The following is an 18075-nucleotide window of genomic DNA, read 5'->3' on the forward strand; positions in this document are numbered from 1 at the left end:
TCTGGGTCTCGTTTTTCTTACTGGTAAAACAGGTGGGCTGCTGGGGGAATAAGTCAGTCCTTGATTTTCTTTAAGAGATTTTTAACTGTTCTGTTTTTCTAAAATTCTAGGAAATGAACTAGAGGAGCTGAAACCATGCTGGTTTCTGCCTCAAATGGTAAAACGGGTACCCTTGTTCCTCGGGATGGAGCCGGAGCTTCTGAGCCACCAGACCAGTTTCCAGGGTTTGCAGTCTGGTTGGTGGGGCAGAGGGTGGACAGACTTTCTGCAGCTTGCACCAGCAGGGTGTGAACTATGGCCTGTACAGGGTGTACCCAGTTCTGGGGTGGGACAGAGAGAGTGGTCATTCCCCACGAAGTAGCTGTGTTCTGCACCAGAGCTTGGAAATGGGGAACTTCTCCTTGGCAGTCCTCACTAGCCACTCTCCCTTCTCTTCTGTCTCAACTCAGAGACCCTCTGCCTTATTTTGGAGACGCCCATTGTCCAGGACTGATCAGAGAGACTCCCAAACCCCGCCCACTCAATCTGCCCCCAGATCGTCCCTGTCACCCCCCTTGCCAACTGTCCTCTGTGAGTCAGGAGAGACTAACAGATAATCAGCCCCTCTGGCCTAGAATTTTACTTGGTGAAATTAATCCTCAAAAAAAAGAAGCCCTCAGCTGCTCTTTCTCCTCTGTGAAAGATGCCCTGACCAGTGGCCCGCCCACCTCTTCCTGCACACCAGACCCAGCTCCTTCTCTGTGAAGTTTAGGGACTGGTGGGCAGGGGCAAGGGCTTGTCTCTGTTTCTCAGCATCCAACAAGTGCCTGTCACCTAATAGGTCTTCAAAATAATGCAGATGACATTTGGCCAAAAGGAAAATTGGTTTATGTCTGCAGCTGGTCCTAACTCTGTTATTTAGGGATAACAAAAGATGGGAAAGTAAGTAAGGCTAGACTCTGGGTTAAATTGTCTGCTGCAGCTGCTAGCCTAGAGTGTGGTTTGGCCATATCTATCAAAATTATAAATGCATTTCCTTTCTGACCCTGCCATTTCACTTCTAGGAGTTTATTGACAGATGGATGTTCACATATGTAAAATGATATATGTACAATATTAGTCACTGTTTACAACAGATTGGAAACAACTTAAATGTTCATTTATGGAGTTTAGTTTAATACATTATGCTTCACATATATAGAGGAGAATCCTATGAGGGATAAAAAAAAATAACTGCTTTTTCTACCATCTTGGAGCCTGGGAGGCCTGCTGAGAACAGGACTTCTAAGACAACAAATATGTCTGGAAGGCTATGGTCCAAAGCCAGTTTTTGCTGGCTATAGGCGGGGTCTCCAGAACCAGAGGGAACACACCACTCTTCTTAAAATTGAAGTCGTTTATGCTCTAGATGAGACTGAGTTTTATCTAAGCAAGAAATGTGCTTATGTGTTCAAGGCAAAGAACAACACGGTGACTCCTGGTGGCAAACTGAACAAAACTAGGGTAATTTGGGGATAGGTAATTTGTATTCATGGAAACAGTGGCATGATTTGTGCCAAATTCCAAAGCAAACTTCCTGCTAAGGCCATTGAACACAGAATCCGTGTAATGCTGTACCCCTCACGGATTTAAATTTAGTAAATAAAGTGGATTTGTTCTCATAAGCAAACATACAAACAAACAAACAAAATGATTGAGGAAGCTCTCTTTGAATATAAATAGGAAGACCTCTAAGATATATTGTTGAATTAAAAAGGAAGGTGAAGAATAGAGTGGTAGTTCATTATTCTTTGTTTAAAAAATGAGGAGGGGGCTCGGGAAGGAATACATTTAAGTGTACATGTGTTTGTTTAGATATGCATAGAAGGGTCCTTCACAGAGGCCTCACAGGAAATGGGTTAACAGTCAGTGCCATTGGAGGAAAAATGGGCAAATGAGGAACAAGGTGGGAAGAAATCTTTCCACTAAATGCCCTTTGAATCTTTGGAATGTAAATGTGTTAACCTATTAAAAAATAAAATGCAAAATAAAATTAATTATAAAGACTATGAGACAACATTGGAAAATGCTTAAAAGATAGGTGGGGAAAAATTAAAACTATATTCAGTGAGATTATAACTACATAAAACAAATGCATGTTAAAATTTCTATATGTGGAAGAAAAATTCTAGGTAATTTTTATTTCCTTTTTTTGTAGTTTTTTTTCCAGAAATTTCTATAATATATATTGTTTTTATTATTAGAAAAAATTAGTGACACAAGAAAATACATATCCACTAAGAGCATTGTATATTCTGTATGAATATACAATCTCAGTTATGAAAACAAGGCATTGAAAAAGAATGGAAGGAAATATGCAAAGTATTCACAGTGGTTGTCTATAGATGTGAGATATTAGGTAATTTTTAAAATATTACAATACTTTGTATTACTTTCATGACAGAAGGAAAGGAAGGAAGGAAAGAAGGGAGGAAAGAATTCTAGTGGGAGGAAATTCTTCAAAATAACAGTTGTGTTTGGGTGTAAGATTATGGGTAATTTTTGTTGCTTTGTTTAGTTTTCCAAACTTTTCATTATGTGGTTTTATTGTTATTTTAGCAGGAATAAAACCCTCATTGCTGCAGAGCAGGATTTCACTCTCCAAAGATCTGATTTGTGCTAAAGAGCTGGAGCTCCTACCTGCTTGTTATTCATTTTAAGTAAGAAAGCAAAAGGGGTTGCTCTGGAGGGTGGGAGATCGCTACTGACAACATATCACTGAGGAGAGAGAGCAAACATCAGAGCACCCTTAGCCCTTAAAACATCTCAGTGGGCAAACATTTATGGAGCCCCTCAGCCAGGGTTGGTGCTGCGAGAGTAAAGGGTAGTAAGATCCAGTCTCTGCCCTCCTTGGGCTCCAGCTTCCTATGGCATTCTTAGGCAAGTGTGTTTCACATGGAGATGGAAGGGGAGTCCTCAGTGAGGTCTGAGCAGAGGCCTGGTGAGATCTGGCCTTGGTGGACAGTGTCCAACTTCACCAACGGACAAAACGAGGCCTGTCCAAAATTAGGATTGTCCAAAGTTGAACCCTCACTGGTCCTCACTTGCCTTGCCATAGTGAGCACATATCCAAGCAGAATCTTCTTGGCGGAAAGACACCACTAAGTGATTACAAAGCAAACTGTCCCATAAGAGTTTTGGTCGTCCAAACTCCAGAGACCTGGACTTTGCTTCTGGTTTTGCCATTAACCATCTATGGGAACTTGGACAAGTAATTCCACCTTTATGAACTTCAATCTCCTCATCGTAAAGTAGGGAGAATCATAATAATAATGAATAGTACCTGCCCTGAATACCTCCCAAAGTATTTGTGAGGATTAAATAACATAAGGTATATAAAAGCACATTAAAACTATAAAGTATGGCAACTGATGAACGGATAAACAAAATGTGATATATCAACACTATGGAATACTATTCAATCTTAAAAAGGAATGAAGTACTGGTATATGCTACAACATGCATGAACCTTGGAAACCATACGATAAGTGAAAGATGACAGACACAAAAGACTGCATATTTTATGATTCCATTCATATGCAATGTTCAGACTAGGCAAATCCATAGAGATAGAAAGCACATCAGTTGTTGCCACGGGCCGGGGGAAGGGGGATAGGGAGCGACTGTTTAATGGGTACAGTGTTTCCTTTTGAAGTGATGAAGATACTCAGGAATAGATGAATAGCAGTGATGGTTGCACAACATTGTAAATGTACTAAAGTCACTGAATTGTACACTTTAAAAATAGTTAAAATGGTAACTTTGTTATATGTATTTTACCACACTTTTTAAAAACTGAAATAAGTATAGATGATTCAAATCTGAGTTTATTATTATGATTATTTCCACAATTAATAATAATAAAAAGATTAGTTGTCCAGAATTTCAGAGTTCTTCATCACTACCAGGGCAGTGTGAAAAGTGACTAAAAAAAGAAAAGAAACTCACACTCAGAAACTGATCGAAGTCCCAGGGACACAAGCCATTCATCCTGGGAGCAGTGTGACCAGAAGGGAAACCCGGAGTGCCAAGGCCAGAGAAGCATACTGATCTGGGAATTTCAAAAACCATTCGTGGGCTCACCCTTTAATTTAGTGGCTGTGTGATCCCTTGGGGGAGATTTAATCCCCAGCCTCCTGGCCCCAAACCATTTACTAACCAGACAGGAAAAGTGCTTTCTGGTTCCTGCCCAGACGGCCAAGGGCAGCTTCCTGGACATAAAGGGGCTGGAACCTGGCTTAGCTCCTGCAGGACGCAGACCTGTAAGGCTTCAGAACTGGAGACTTAGATGAAGACTGCTTGATGACAATGATGTGACATTTCAATAACAATGATGATGTGACATAAGAGCAACAATTCATTCATAGGACGCTCAGATGTGCGAAGAAGATATTGTTGTTTTTTTTTTTTTTTCCCTGTTACTGATTTAATCTGTCTCATGAGCTCCACCTCAGAGAGTGGGAGTTGGGAAGGGAGAAGATAACTTGTCAGTTGGGCATCTTGGACCTTTCCCATTTAACCTGCACCTAGCAGATAATATTCAGTCACCTCTCCCCATGCGACCTTGGGAGTCAGTTCTCACACATGGAATCCGCTGCTCCCTTGGCCCTTTTCCTTTTCCCCACAGTGCACAGGGCCTGAGGGGTAGGCACACCCTCTCCATCAGGGTTTCTTAAATTTCCCTGACGAAAAGCTGTAACTTGGGCCCTAAGAGTATGATCAAGTAAATCTGGGGCAGGACCCAAGAATCCGTATTTAGTTCTCTCTCAGGAAAGTTAGAGAAATACTGTTCTGTGCCATATACTGAGTTCTCTCTAGCCTAGCTTACAATAACCTTAATGGTCAAGTCCTCCAGGCCGAAAACATTTATGAAATTATTTCCTTCTCTCCAAAGCCTGGCTTTCAATATTATTTTCTTGCAAGGAGCAATGCATCAATAAAGGGAACTTGTTAGTTGAAGGAGAGCAATGACTTTGTTGTAGAAACTGGTTATTTGTTCCTCTTTTGACACTACAGAAACTTACTGATTCTTGCCTGGGGAGCCTCAAAGGTCAGCAGGATTAATGGAACTATGGTTTCAAAAGTATTTTTTAAATCCTCATTTACTAACAACAATGATATCTAACATTCATTGAAAACTTACTATGAGCAAGGCATTGTTACATGCACTCACGGATTATCTTTCTTAATCTTCACAACAACCTTACACTATAAACTATCCCCAGTTTACATATAAGGAAACTGAGGTGCATAGAGGTTCAACAATTAGCCCAGGGAAGAGACAGGATTAGAAGTGATGTCTGGGTAACTCTAAGTGTTCTTTTAATCACTAAGATACTCTTCCCCTTCCCAAGTTTGAGGTCTCTTAGAAATCACCTGGTCCGATCTTTCTATTTTACAGGTGTGGAGACCCAGGCTTGGAGAGGGAGAGTGACTTACCAACGACACAAGAGCTAGTCAGCAGCAAGGCTGGGAATAAATTCCAGGGCTGGGGCTCCTGATCCAGTGCTCCTCCCCTCATCCTCAGTGCTGGCGTTTGACTTGCGATTCTCAACATTCCCCAGTTGCTTCTGTACAGAGCTGCTTAACTGCCTAAAGACAGTGAGAGCCTTCAGGGGTCTGACATCTGTCAGGTGGTTTCACAATTTTAGTTAATTCTCAAAACATTGCTTCAATGCTGTTGCACCATGCTTCTGTTCATTGATTTCTAACGTGCACATTTTTTTTTGTTATGACTCGAGACCATTTGCAGTCTAATTTTGTTTTGCAGATTTTTTAGGAGTCAAAAAAAGGTGAGGGTCGTAGTCCCATCAGAGCATCTCTGGACCATAATAGTTTGCTTCACCTTTGCAAGGTGCAAAGCCCCGAGGCAAGGAACTCCTCTGAGGGTGTGAATATTTGGGGTGAGAAACCTATTGACACTGGTCATAGGATCTTTGTCCCTGCACATTTCACAGCTTGGAAGGGGAAGCTCCCAAATCCCAAGTGGTAGAAAAGGGAGTCCACATTTAGTGAGTGGCTGCTATGAGCCAGATCCAGTGTTAAATACTTAAACGAATTATTTCATTTAATTCCCAACCTTGCCCTGCAAGACAAGGCTCTATTATCCTCATTCTACAGATGAAGAATTCAAGGCTCTGAGACTGTAATTTGCCTGAGGTCTCACAGCTTTTAAATCAGATGACCTGGAATTTGCACTCAGAGTCCGTTGCATTCCAGACATTATATATAGGACACTATGGAGCCTTCAAGGGTGAAACGCCACCTACAAGCTTTACCAAATCTTTGAGGTCCCACGAAGTGCTGCTGGACATGATTCTTCATCATTCTGATCCTCGCCTGGGCCGACAGTTCCTGATTATGTGCTGCTCTGATCTGAAGTTTATACTTGTCCCTATCTCGGCTTTCATTTTCTGGCCAGGAGGAGTTAACGGTCTTAATGAGGTATTCTGGAAATGTCAATCATTGCATGGCCCACACACACCCTTTCCGGGGGACTGCTTACATCAAAACTTGTCCTCCAGGGTACCAGCTGATTGCTCCAAGATGGACACCTGACCAAGGTCAGTTCAGCTGTAACTAGCTCATCTACTTGAGCTTTGTGGGATCTTACTTAGCAAAGAGGAGCTGTTTCCATCAGATGCCTTTTCAGAAGTTGGAAACTGGGCACTAAGTAGTGGCTCTTGAATTATAAATGCTGATTTGTAGAAAGGCACCTAGGAAGTAGGGAAAGGTGTGATGATCCACTTCTGAACTGATGAATAAATAAGCCGAGCCTGTGCAATGAGAAAGGAGTAGAGCATATGTGCAGTGGCAATTTCCATGAGGACATGCTGTACAGCAGTATCTGTTCTTGGATTCCCGTGAATCTTCTGTATCCTTTCATTAAACCCTCTTGTCCTGAGGTTAATTCATTTAGGGCTCCTTCTCTTCCCTGAAACCTAAGAACCTTTTTCTAGACCAGGAGGAAACTTGAAATAATTTGTAAGGTTTTAACTCCTTTCAATTAGCAAAGAACACCTTTGGGTTAAGAGCTCCCAAAGGACTCCAACCATCGAGTCACATGGAGCCCTGACCCATATTCAAATGTATGTTAAATGCAGCAACAGATTAAAAGGCTGAATAAAACTATTGCTGCAGTGAGAGAGAATTATGAAATGCAGAGAGAAGTACAAAGCACAGCAGGGTGGGACCATTTAATGCAGGTGCAAACAGCCTAGGAGATCTCAGTAACCTCTGGAGTCTCATTATATAAGATCACACTAATGTTGAACCTGAACCCTCTGTTAAGAAGGGAGAGATGGAGTGATACATTTTGGGTTGACTTACACCAGAAATAATTTAAATAATGTTTCGGCTTTTAAATGGGTAATAACTTCAATAACATTAAGTTTCTCTTATGATAGAAAAATACTTCTTTGTATTCTATGATTATTTTATGTGTTACCTTTCAAGAAGAAAGAGCGACCTATCTTAGAATTCTCTTGGAGATATTATTGCATTATCTTCTAGCCTCTATTACTGTTGAAGAGAAGTCTGCTCTTACTCTGTATTAGTTCCTTTGTAGGATATCTGTATTATTTCCCTGGTTGCATTTAAAATATTTCTGTCTTCGGTGTACTGCATTTGCATATATATATATATATATATATATATATATATATATATATATATCTACCCATGGAGTTGAAAAAATGTTGTTCAGGTTTTAATATGATTCTTCAATCTGATGATATATGTTGCATAATAAAGAATCTGTCTGGTCTTTGTCCTGGGTTCCTGGAAGGGAGCTCCTACACCCATCCCGATATTCTCAACTGATAGGAGCATCTTTGTTAATCATGGTGGGACCCTTAGACCACACCTGAGCTTATGTTAATGAGTGATTCAGGATGGGAGCTGGTCACACCAAGAAAACCAATCACCTAATTAGAGGGTTGGGGTTTTGAACTGCGATATCAGCCCAGCTTCCTCTGCAGAGGGAGGGGAGCTAGAGATTGAATTTAATCAATCATACATATATAATTAAACCTCAATAAAAACTCTGGACACTCGAAGCTTGGGTGAGCCTGGTTTGTAAATGTATTGATATGCCGGGAAGGTGATGTATTCTGATTTCACATGAGGGTTCATGCATGGAAAGTCCATGTTTGGGACCTTCCCAGACTTCATCGTATGTGTCTCTTCATTGGCTTGTTCTGGTTTGTATCCTTTATAACAAAACTATAATCATTAAGTGTAGCACTTTCCTGAGCTCGCTAAATCATCCTAGCAAGTTATGGAACCTGAGGGGTTTTGAGAATCCATGAGTTTGTAGCCAGTTTGTCAGAAGTGAGGATGGTCTGGGGACCTTCAAACTTGCAGCTGTCATCTAAGTAGGGTAGTCTTATTGGGGAGTGTACCCTTAACCTGTGGAGGCTGTGCTAACTCTGGGTGGTTACTGCCAGAACTGCATTGCGGTATTGCACATATCTTTGTTCACTCTGGGAAGGTTTCAGTGTTAGACACATGTGCTCATCAAATACTACAACTGATTTACTGAGAAAACTGTAGTGACTCCCTATTGCCTGTTCTTCCTATTGGAGCAAACCATGGCTCCTCTGCCTGGCATCAAAAACATGCCATTAAGTGTAGGAGAAATAATGTCTTGCCTTTGATGTCAACATAAGACAGTATAAAATAGAGGCAGTGTGGCAGATGGCATTAATATTCCTGTAGTGGACATTATTGATGTTTGGCCCAGATCTTCTCAGATCTCTTTTCAAATTCTGTTCCTTTCCAATTTCTGTGTGATTTTATTTCTAAGAGCCATGTACCTAAGATTCTTTTTGAAGGACTGCTCCAGGGCTATTGGAGCTGCTTTACCCAGCTTCAGGAAGCCAAAAGTGCCCAGTTGCTTATGTCCCCTTGAAGCAGTCCTTAACCAATAACTGACAGCTGTGGAAATATGAAAGCTTAGCTCCCTGCTCTGAGTTAGGATAGACTCTGAGGTATAATTTACACTCCAGAATCCTCTGCAGGATGAAGCTCAGCCCAGGACTTTGCTTGAAATTATACCCTTAGCTTTGCCTTCTTCCCTTTAGCTCCCCCACTCTTTTCCTGGATTCTCCTAGGAACATTTCTTAATATATCACTTACCACAAATCCTTGACTCAGGGTCCACTTCTGGGGAACCTAAAAGTTTCCAACCATTCACTACTGAACAGGTTGGCATGTGACTTGCAATGCCTGGGGGTAGGGGAATCTATTTCTCAGTCCCCGCTGAGTCGAGATTGGCCATGTGATGTGCTTTCACCAAGGGAATGTGACGAGAAGTAATGTATGCTACACATTACTTGACGCTTAAGAATCATCATGTTACTAGAACTGCTTTTTTTCTCTGGGAAAAGGCCACAATAAGGGCTGCTTTCAGCCTAGATCTCAGAATAAGACATACAAAGCAAAACTACAGCTGACACAGAGCCAGTATATAATGTGAGCAAGGGTAAATCTTTATTATTGTAAGACACTGAGATTTTGGGGTTGTTATTACTGCATAACCTAACAGATGTAATACAGGAAGGGTAGCATAATAGTTAAAGAGCATGTGTCCTGGAATTAGGCCAAACTCTACCACTTACTACCACTTGGCCAAGTTACTTACTTTCCTGAGCCTCTGTTTCTCCATTCATAAAATGGGGATATTAATGATATCAATTTCATAAGTGCATCAAATGAGTTAACACAAAGTGCTTTAAACAGTGCCTTGCATATGGTACACGCTTAATAATTAACTAAAGTGTACTCATTTTAAGTGATAGCTCATCTCCAGGTTTTCAATGTTTTCTCCCACAAACACTGAACTTGTTGGTTGTCTCCCTAGCATCCCTTCCATTCTTCCCACAGTCTCAATTTCTATTTGGAGATCTATGTGGTTCTGGGGAAAGTGACTTCACTTGCCCTAAGAAGAGCAACCAACCAACAGTGTGCTGCAAACTGGATTCTAACAGGGTGGGAAGGGAAGCCAATTTCCATGGTGTAAATTCTCCCTCCCTGGCTGATTTCAAACTACCAGTGGTTTAACAACTGGTTTGCAAGATTCTTGAATATTTAACAATTAGCTGGTGAGCCAGTACTCCTCTAAGCCACGCCTCCAGCCTTAATATGTAAGTGCAAGTTGCTCCAATCAGTGAGAATCTCAAGACTTCTACAACTCTGATCAACCATAAACATTTCCCCCGCATGTTGTAAAAATGTGTTCCAGAACGCATTGTTTAACATATGAAAGTGCCAATATTTAACTAGTTTTGATCTACATAAAGGGCAATTTCATATGTTCAACCTAATACATTGAACACACAGGAAAACAGCATAAGTTCAAAAGAAGGAAAGAGGAGGAGGTACGTCCCACCAGAAAGAACTCTGAAGTATGACCATGTGGAGTTTAAAAAGAGATGTCAATCCTTTACTTCACAAAGGGTATTAAGTATAATTTTGAACAATTAGCTTCTTTAACTACATACCCCCTGGAAAGTAGCATATTATACCATACAAGCTTATCTAACATATTTCTTCCAACCTTGTTTTCATGATATTAAACCTAGCTTCCCTTTTCATCACAGTTGAGAAATTCAGAAAGATTTTAGGATTTTGGCAAGCACTTCTCGACAGGTTTTCAGGGAAAATCAGGGTCACGCTATCCAGGGAGTTCCATTTTCCTGCGTTTTTCTCGCCGCCGTAAATTCACTTGGAGCAAACTGAAGTGTTAGCGACCCTAACGGGGCGGGTCCTTCACCGCTCGGAGCCTCAAGTAACTCACCAGTGCGGTGGGGATAAGAACTCCCCTGGAAGCCGGCCGGCCGTGAGAATTAAAAGGGGAGCTATACATCCAGGCACTGTACTCGCTCAACAGGAGGCATTATTAAGTCGGCAATTTAAACACCTGGCGGCTCTTACACAGCCCAGCCCCCCAGCAGGTGAGGTGCGACGTGACCCGCGGCGCCTCCACTCCCAGGGCCACCGCCCGCGCCGCTTCCCTGCGGCCCCTGCGGTGGGCGTGGCTCCGCTTCCCAGAATGCACCGCCGCTCGGTTCCGCGGGCGGCGGTCGGAGGTCCAGCCCCAGCGTGTCTTAGCCACCGAGCCGGGTCCCACTGCGGAGGCCCATATCGTACCACAGTGAGCATCCTACCCGAGCAACATGCGCATGTGGACACTGCGCCCCCGGTACAGATACACAACACACTGCTTTCGGCTCACCGATGACACACATCTTGACCGTGAAAGCCCATGCACCAGGGCAAAAGGAGCATACGTAAAGCACAACACAAGTGCATCTACACACTAGTGGCACGTCTCAAACCCCACACCGAACACAATTCAGAACAGCGTTCATTCGGCTTGCCAAAGACATGAATACATTCCATAACAAAACAGCACACAACACACAGTGCAGCACTTACACATGCACACACTACAAACACCATGTATTTACCAAGAGACTACACGAGTCACACCCACACATGGAGTTAGACTTCACACGGACACACACACACACACCCCCCACAATGCACTGTTCCCTCCTTACATGAATGACATGCATGCATTCCACACTACACCAAACACAAAATATATACTTAAACTCCTGCTGAAGAAAACATACATTCATTGCACACAAATGGCAAGCATACATTACCCATACCACACTAATTACAACAGATACAAGCCCTATGCATATGGACACATCTCACAAACACATGCACACATCACATATTTATACACTCAGCAGCATACACCCAACACACAAAATCTAAATGTACCAACAAATCCACACTATACCCACTGCACACAAATATGAATAATTACGCACATACCACATTCAGCACACTGGACATATAGATACCACACCAGAAAAACTACATGCACAGCTGACCCATACAATCCTAGGTGCACCTATGGTGATGAACCATCTCATGTGCCCAAATGGCCTGGTTTTAGCATTGAAAATCCCATGTCCTGAGAAACCCCTCAATCTCAGGCAACCCAGGCCCTAGTCATCCCACACATTATTGAAATGAATCAGGACTGGACCTCAATTAATACCAGTAGTAAAATCTCAGCAGCTCTGGGGGCAAAAATAAGCGGCTGCAGTGGCCCAGAGCTCAGGGGTCTCAGGCATGGTTCCTTGAGTATCAAGTCCCCCAGCACCACCACTACCCCTGCTTGTCTGTAGTGGGAAATGCAGCTAGGGAGGAAATTCCTTTAAAATGAAGTTGTTGTCAGCACCCTTTAAAAAAGGAAAGAGGCCTAACCACACCTGACTTTAGGGTTTTACTCTTGGCAAAGCACTTGTACTGAACTTATCTCACTCATCTGATCCTTAGAAAAACTTGTGAGGTGCTATTATGACAATGATGCCAGAGAAGTATAGGCACGTGCTTGAAGTCACACAGCATAGGTTGCAGGCAGAGCAAATCTGGAAGAAGTCCCAGCTCCCTGTTCACCCCACACAGGGTTCCCCCATCCTCTTGACTGTCTGCACAGGCCCCGTGTATCCCCAAACTTGGTTGAGACACCTTGGCTAGAATCAAGAAGCCACCTGTCTTGAGCTACCACCTTCAAAAGCCTTTCATTCTATCTTAATGGGGCAAGGCGCCCAGGCTGCCCCACCCTCGGAGTGGATTAGGCCTCCACCTCCCTGTTGGGGTTTAAAGTACATCAAAAGGGCACCCTATGCCAAAATAGCTCTCACAGGCCCTGTCTGATAGCTTGAAATCATACCAGCAGACACCCCTTTGGGTAAAGGCATTGTGTCTCTGAGGACCCTGTTCAAAATTCACCTGTATCCCTGGGAGGTACTCCCACGCTATAGCCTCTAGCGCCTTAGCTGGCATCGCCTCCCTGTCTGTGTGTTGCAACAGACATTGCCCTAATGCCAGCTTGCTGTTAGATTTGGATTGTCTCTAGCAAGTCCTGTGAGAATGGGGCACAGGATGGGGAAATTTGATCATGACTGAGGGAGGGTGTGAGAAGGGTGCAGAGTGACTTGGGGAGGGGAAAACAGGATAGTTGAGATATAGAGTGTTGAGAAGGATGGGGACACACCCTTGGCAGGAGTGGAGGAGACCCTGAGTCTAAGGAGGAAGGCAGAGGGAATGCCACGAATTTTCCAGAGATGTTCGAAAGTAGAAGAGGGTTGTGTGTATAGGGTGGGCACATGTGGAGGATGGAGAGGTCGATGGGAGGGGACTGTTTGTGGGGGACACTCTGGTTCGTTGCTGGCAGCACCCTGAGCAGGACACTTGAGCAATCACAGATTATTCCTCTGTGGAAGTTGCAGAAGAAAACATAAGAACATGGGAAAATGTTTGCGATGCAATGATAAGAAAAAAGGAGGTTACAAAACGAGACATAGAGTAGGATCTCTATTTTGTAACAATGACTGGAAAAACACCAAAACCTTAGCTGTTGTTATCCTGTTGTAGTGAGGATGACTTGCATTTCTTCTTGGAGCCTATCCATATATTCCAGATTTTCTGCAATGAACTTGGAATATGATTTCCATACATATCAGGATTATTTTAGAAGAAAATTCATTGACTATTAAGCGTGTATTAAATTCTACAGTGTTGGCGCCGCAAATGATGCAGAGAAATGTAAGCCATGGCCACTGCTCTCAGATTACCCTTAAATCCAGTCATGGCACCGGGGTACAGTTCAGTGCACAAGATTGTGGTCTCTGGAACCAAACTGTCTGGGTTCAAGTTCTTCTTTTACCGCTTCCTTGCTGTGTGACCTGGGCAAGTATGTTGACCTTTCTCTGTTTTGGTTGCCTCATCTGTAAAATGGGAATAATAGTTATACCTGTGAGGATTAGCTGAGCTGATACATGTGAAAACTTAGAAGAGCAGCTGCCACTGGGTAATCACTACTGAAATGTTAGCTGTGACTTATTAATGGTTATTAATGGTTAAGAGCTTTGCCTTTGGAGTCACCCACTCTGGGTTCAAATCCATGTTCTGTCTCAGTCCAGTTTAGGCAAATGATTTAATCTCTGTTTCTACCTCAGTTTCCTAATCTTTAAAATGGGGATGAAATTAACTCATTCATAGAGTCTTTATGAAAATTAACCAGGTAACTATGGATAAAGTATATTACTTACAAGAGTGCCTGGCACATAAAAAGTGCTCAGGAAGTGTGAACTGCTGTAATACTAATTATTACTACTATTATTATTGTTACTACTATGGGAAGCAGTGAATGGGGGTTAGCAACCACCAGAGCACCCTTTTTAGAGCCAGCAGGGGGGTCCAGGCCATATGAAGCAGACTGAGCTGGACACTGAAGGATGGTCCCATCCCCTTTTTCTTGCCTCTCCTGTGTCCTCCTCCAGTTCAGGTTATTCTGGTCCTTTAAGTCTTAAAATTGTGCCCTCCCCCCCTCAGGTGCCATTCCTTACACATATACCACTACCTCCCTGATCCTTATTTAGCTACACACAGAGGTAGATGTATGGTGAAGATAACAAACGGTGGCATCTAGGACTCTTTATTTTCATGGGAAGTGCCCTGGCAACATTATATTTATAATTGTGTTTTCTTTTTCTTACAGGAGACTTCCATCATTAAATCCACTTTGGCCCCACCTTGATTCTCTCTTGGTTTTAGGAGGCGGTCTCCCAATTCAGACTTCCAAGGCCTCATCTGCTGAAATCCAGCCCCTTTCTTTAACTGGATCTGGTCACCAGAGAACTATCTGGGTGGTATTTTTGCCCACGTGAGCCTTTGTTGTTGTTGTTGTTGTTGTTGTTGTTGTTATTGTTATTGGTGAATACTGTTTTATGTCTCCTCCTACAGCCATAGCCTCTACCTGTCATCATTTGGGCTGATAGTATCTTGAATGAATGAATGAAAGAATGAACCAATAAGGAAAACCAACAGCAGGGTAATTGCTTAGTCTTGAGGTAACACAAAGCCCTCAGCAGACGGAGAAGCTAGAAGGCCTTCTGAATCTATGTGAGACCAAAAGCCTCTGAAATCCCAGAGTGATTGGTAGTTTAGGAAAACAACTTCACATCTAGTTGGGAAAATGTGTTAAGTTTGGAGACTTATCCAGAAACTGAAATTGATGAACAGTCACAGTCAGGGAGAAAGGAGCTCTATCGTTCCTGTGTTCTTTATTGAGAGCTTGCGTCCTTACATTGAGAGTATTAATGCTGCTCTATTGGTGTACTTTATTACAGATTTATGTTTTTATTTAAAAATGAGCAAAATCAACAGGAGAGGAAGCCTGTTTTGTTGATGTCAGGCATAAACTCTCCGTGTTTCTCTGGCTTTCTGAGCTATATTTGAGGGAATTTCCCAGGCTGTGTTCAGAACCTGGCAACTTACCCCACACTAGACACTTCTACATACTCATTGTGATTGTTTCATGGGCCCGACTTTCCTTCCTCTGTGGCTGTTAACTCTGGAAAGGTGAAGACTTCCGCATCTCATCGCTGACAAACCCTCAAAGCTGAGGAGTTGGGTGTTAAATAGGTATGACAGTAAGTTTTGTGTCAACTAATACCCCCTTGTTTGGTCAAACACCAGTCTAGATGGTGCTGTGAAGAGATTTGTAAATGTGATTAACATTTATTTAAATCAGTAGACTTTGAGTAAAGCCGATTACCCTCCATAATGGGGTTGGGCCTCAATCTAATTAGTCGAAGACCTAAGAGAAAAGACTGCAACATTGATTCCTGCTGAAATAGCCAGCCTGCCAGCCTGCACTACAGACTATGGGCTTGCCAGCCCTCACAGCTGCATGTCTCTCTCCCTCCCTCCCCCCTCTGCCCTCTGCTCCCCCTCCCATTTTTTTTCCTGTTTCTCTGGAGAACCCTCATACAATAGGTCTGATGTAAATTGTTTTTTTGCTTGGAAAAAATCATTCTTAATGTGAATGACTTTTCATGATTTTAAGAGGTTAGACAGGTGTAAGAGATCCAGGAAAACTCAGAAGGTCTTCTTGTCTCTTCCTCCAACTTCTGAGCAGGTTTGGACTTAAACGTTCAGTCACAAGCATTAGAAATGAGGATCCAGTTCTTCCTCTGCTACCCTCCCCCTCCATGTAGTTAATGTAGTTAGCTATATCTAAAACTATATGAGTCTACGGCCATGCTACCCAGAACAAGCCCAATCCCGTCTGATCTCGGAAACTAAGCAGGGTTGGGCCTGGTTAGTACTTGGATGGGAGACCATCTAGGAAGACCAGGTGCTGTAGGTGTAAAAAATAAAATGTAAAAAAATAAGGGATTGTAAGCTGACAAGGTCCCTGCAGTCTGTGAGGTCAACCAAAGGTTGCCTTGTCTAAAAAATAAAAATAAAGTAAAATATAAAAAAGTTTAAAAAAATAAAAAATAAAACTATATGAGTTCGTAATATCAAAAGACTAGAGACAGCCTAAACATTCATGCATATGATAGAGTACTATGCAGCAGTAAAAAGGAATTGAGGGCTTTCTCTGTACTGATGTTGAATGCCTCTAAGATAATATGAATGATAAAAGCAAGGTGCTCAACACCGTGTTTCCATTTCAGCAGGTGAAAATAATATATGCATATTTATATGTACAATCCCTTATCCACAATTCCAAAATCCAAAAAACTGAAAACCAAAAGGTTTTCCTTTGGTTTGTGGCAAATTTATTTGGTAGCAAAACTAGAGCTGAAAGGATGTGCAGCCATTTGCAGTTTTTATTTATCTCTATTAGTGTGAATACCTCACACCTTGGACCTAGGGTGACCAGTAGTCCTTTTTGCCTGGCACTGAGGAGTTCCTTGGACATGGAAGTTACAGTGATAAAACTGGGATGATCGGTCATCCTATACAGAGCCTCCTAGGGGTGTTACTGAACATGTTATGTGTACCTTATTACCTACTTAAAATCTGACAAGTTCTGGATTCTGAAACCCAGCTGTTCCCAAGAGTTTTGAATGAAGGACTATGGACTGTCTCTGGAACAAGACACAAGAAATCAGCCACAGACTCTGGGAGGAAAATGGGTGGCTGGACAGTAGGGATAGGAGAGTTTTTACTGCATATCATTTTGCATCTTTTGACCGTGAACAATGTGAATGTATTATTGCCTCAAAAAATAAACACAGGAAATCATGTAAAAAACAAAACTCTGCACTTTTGACTAAACTACAAAGAGAATTTTAAAGATTTTTGAAAAACAGAAATTACTGCGCTGCTGTTATTGATGCTGTCAAAACAATGTTTGTCTTTCTGATTCTGCTGATTCCAGTGTATCCTGTTCTTAGAGCCCTTCATCTATTGAGCCCTGACTTGGGAGTGAGAAGACTTGCTTTTTGTTTTCTAAGCTCAGAGTGCTGAGTAGGTCTTTCCTGGAGCAGCAGGTGGACCCTGGCCCTTGCTTCAGCAGCATACTCCACAGCCCCAGGCAATTTTTTTCCTCGTTAGTAGTTGTTATTATTTTGAAAAGTCAAGAACAATCATGCAAAACAAGTAGAAACAGGCTGGGTCAGCTGGAAAATGTCCACGTGCTCCTACCCTGAGTCTCTGGGTGATATAATTAGCTGGTTTTATCCAGCAGTGAGTGGGCGGCTTGCTTCCCTGGCACCCAGCAAGACCAGAGGATGATTCAACAAAAGGCAAGCCCAGGCAAGGCCCAGCCTAAGCTGTGCTGGCCAGAGATGCTGAAGCGATGCTCTGCAGTGGAGAGGGGGAGAAAAATGGGGGATGTTTCAGGGCTGCAGGCGTGTGGGTGACCAGACTACCCAGGAGGCAAAGCTGGCCTCCTGCTCAAGCAGCCTTGAGCTCCCACCCCACCTATTCCTAGTTCTCTCAATCTCACAGAGGTGGAAAGGTCTGCTTAGAGTTTCTAGAGGTGATAAGGGGGACCTGGGCACGGAGAGACTAAATCAGTTTCCCAAAGCTGTGAGAGTGGAGAGAGTGAGGAGGTTTTAATCACTGGAAAGATTTTTCAAAATATGTGTGCACTCGTATAGCTGGCTGACCCTCACTCAATTTTAATTCAGTAGCCTCAGATAGGACCAGAAATTGGAATAGGTTTTTAAT

At 42.6% G+C, this 18075-nt stretch overlaps 2 pseudogenes; both read left to right on the top strand.

The window, feature by feature from the left end:
- Nucleotides 1-1069: 1069 nt before the first annotated feature.
- LOC118615062 lies at nt 1070-1639 on the top strand (annotated as a pseudogene).
- A 14500-nt stretch (nt 1640-16139) lies between these two features.
- LOC118605605 lies at nt 16140-16258 on the top strand (annotated as a pseudogene).
- Nucleotides 16259-18075: the final 1817 nt, after the last annotated feature.

The sequence above is a fragment of the Rousettus aegyptiacus genome, unplaced genomic scaffold (assembly GCF_014176215.1).
Source record: "Rousettus aegyptiacus isolate mRouAeg1 unplaced genomic scaffold, mRouAeg1.p scaffold_m13_p_1, whole genome shotgun sequence".
Lineage (NCBI taxonomy): Eukaryota > Metazoa > Chordata > Mammalia > Chiroptera > Pteropodidae > Rousettus > Rousettus aegyptiacus.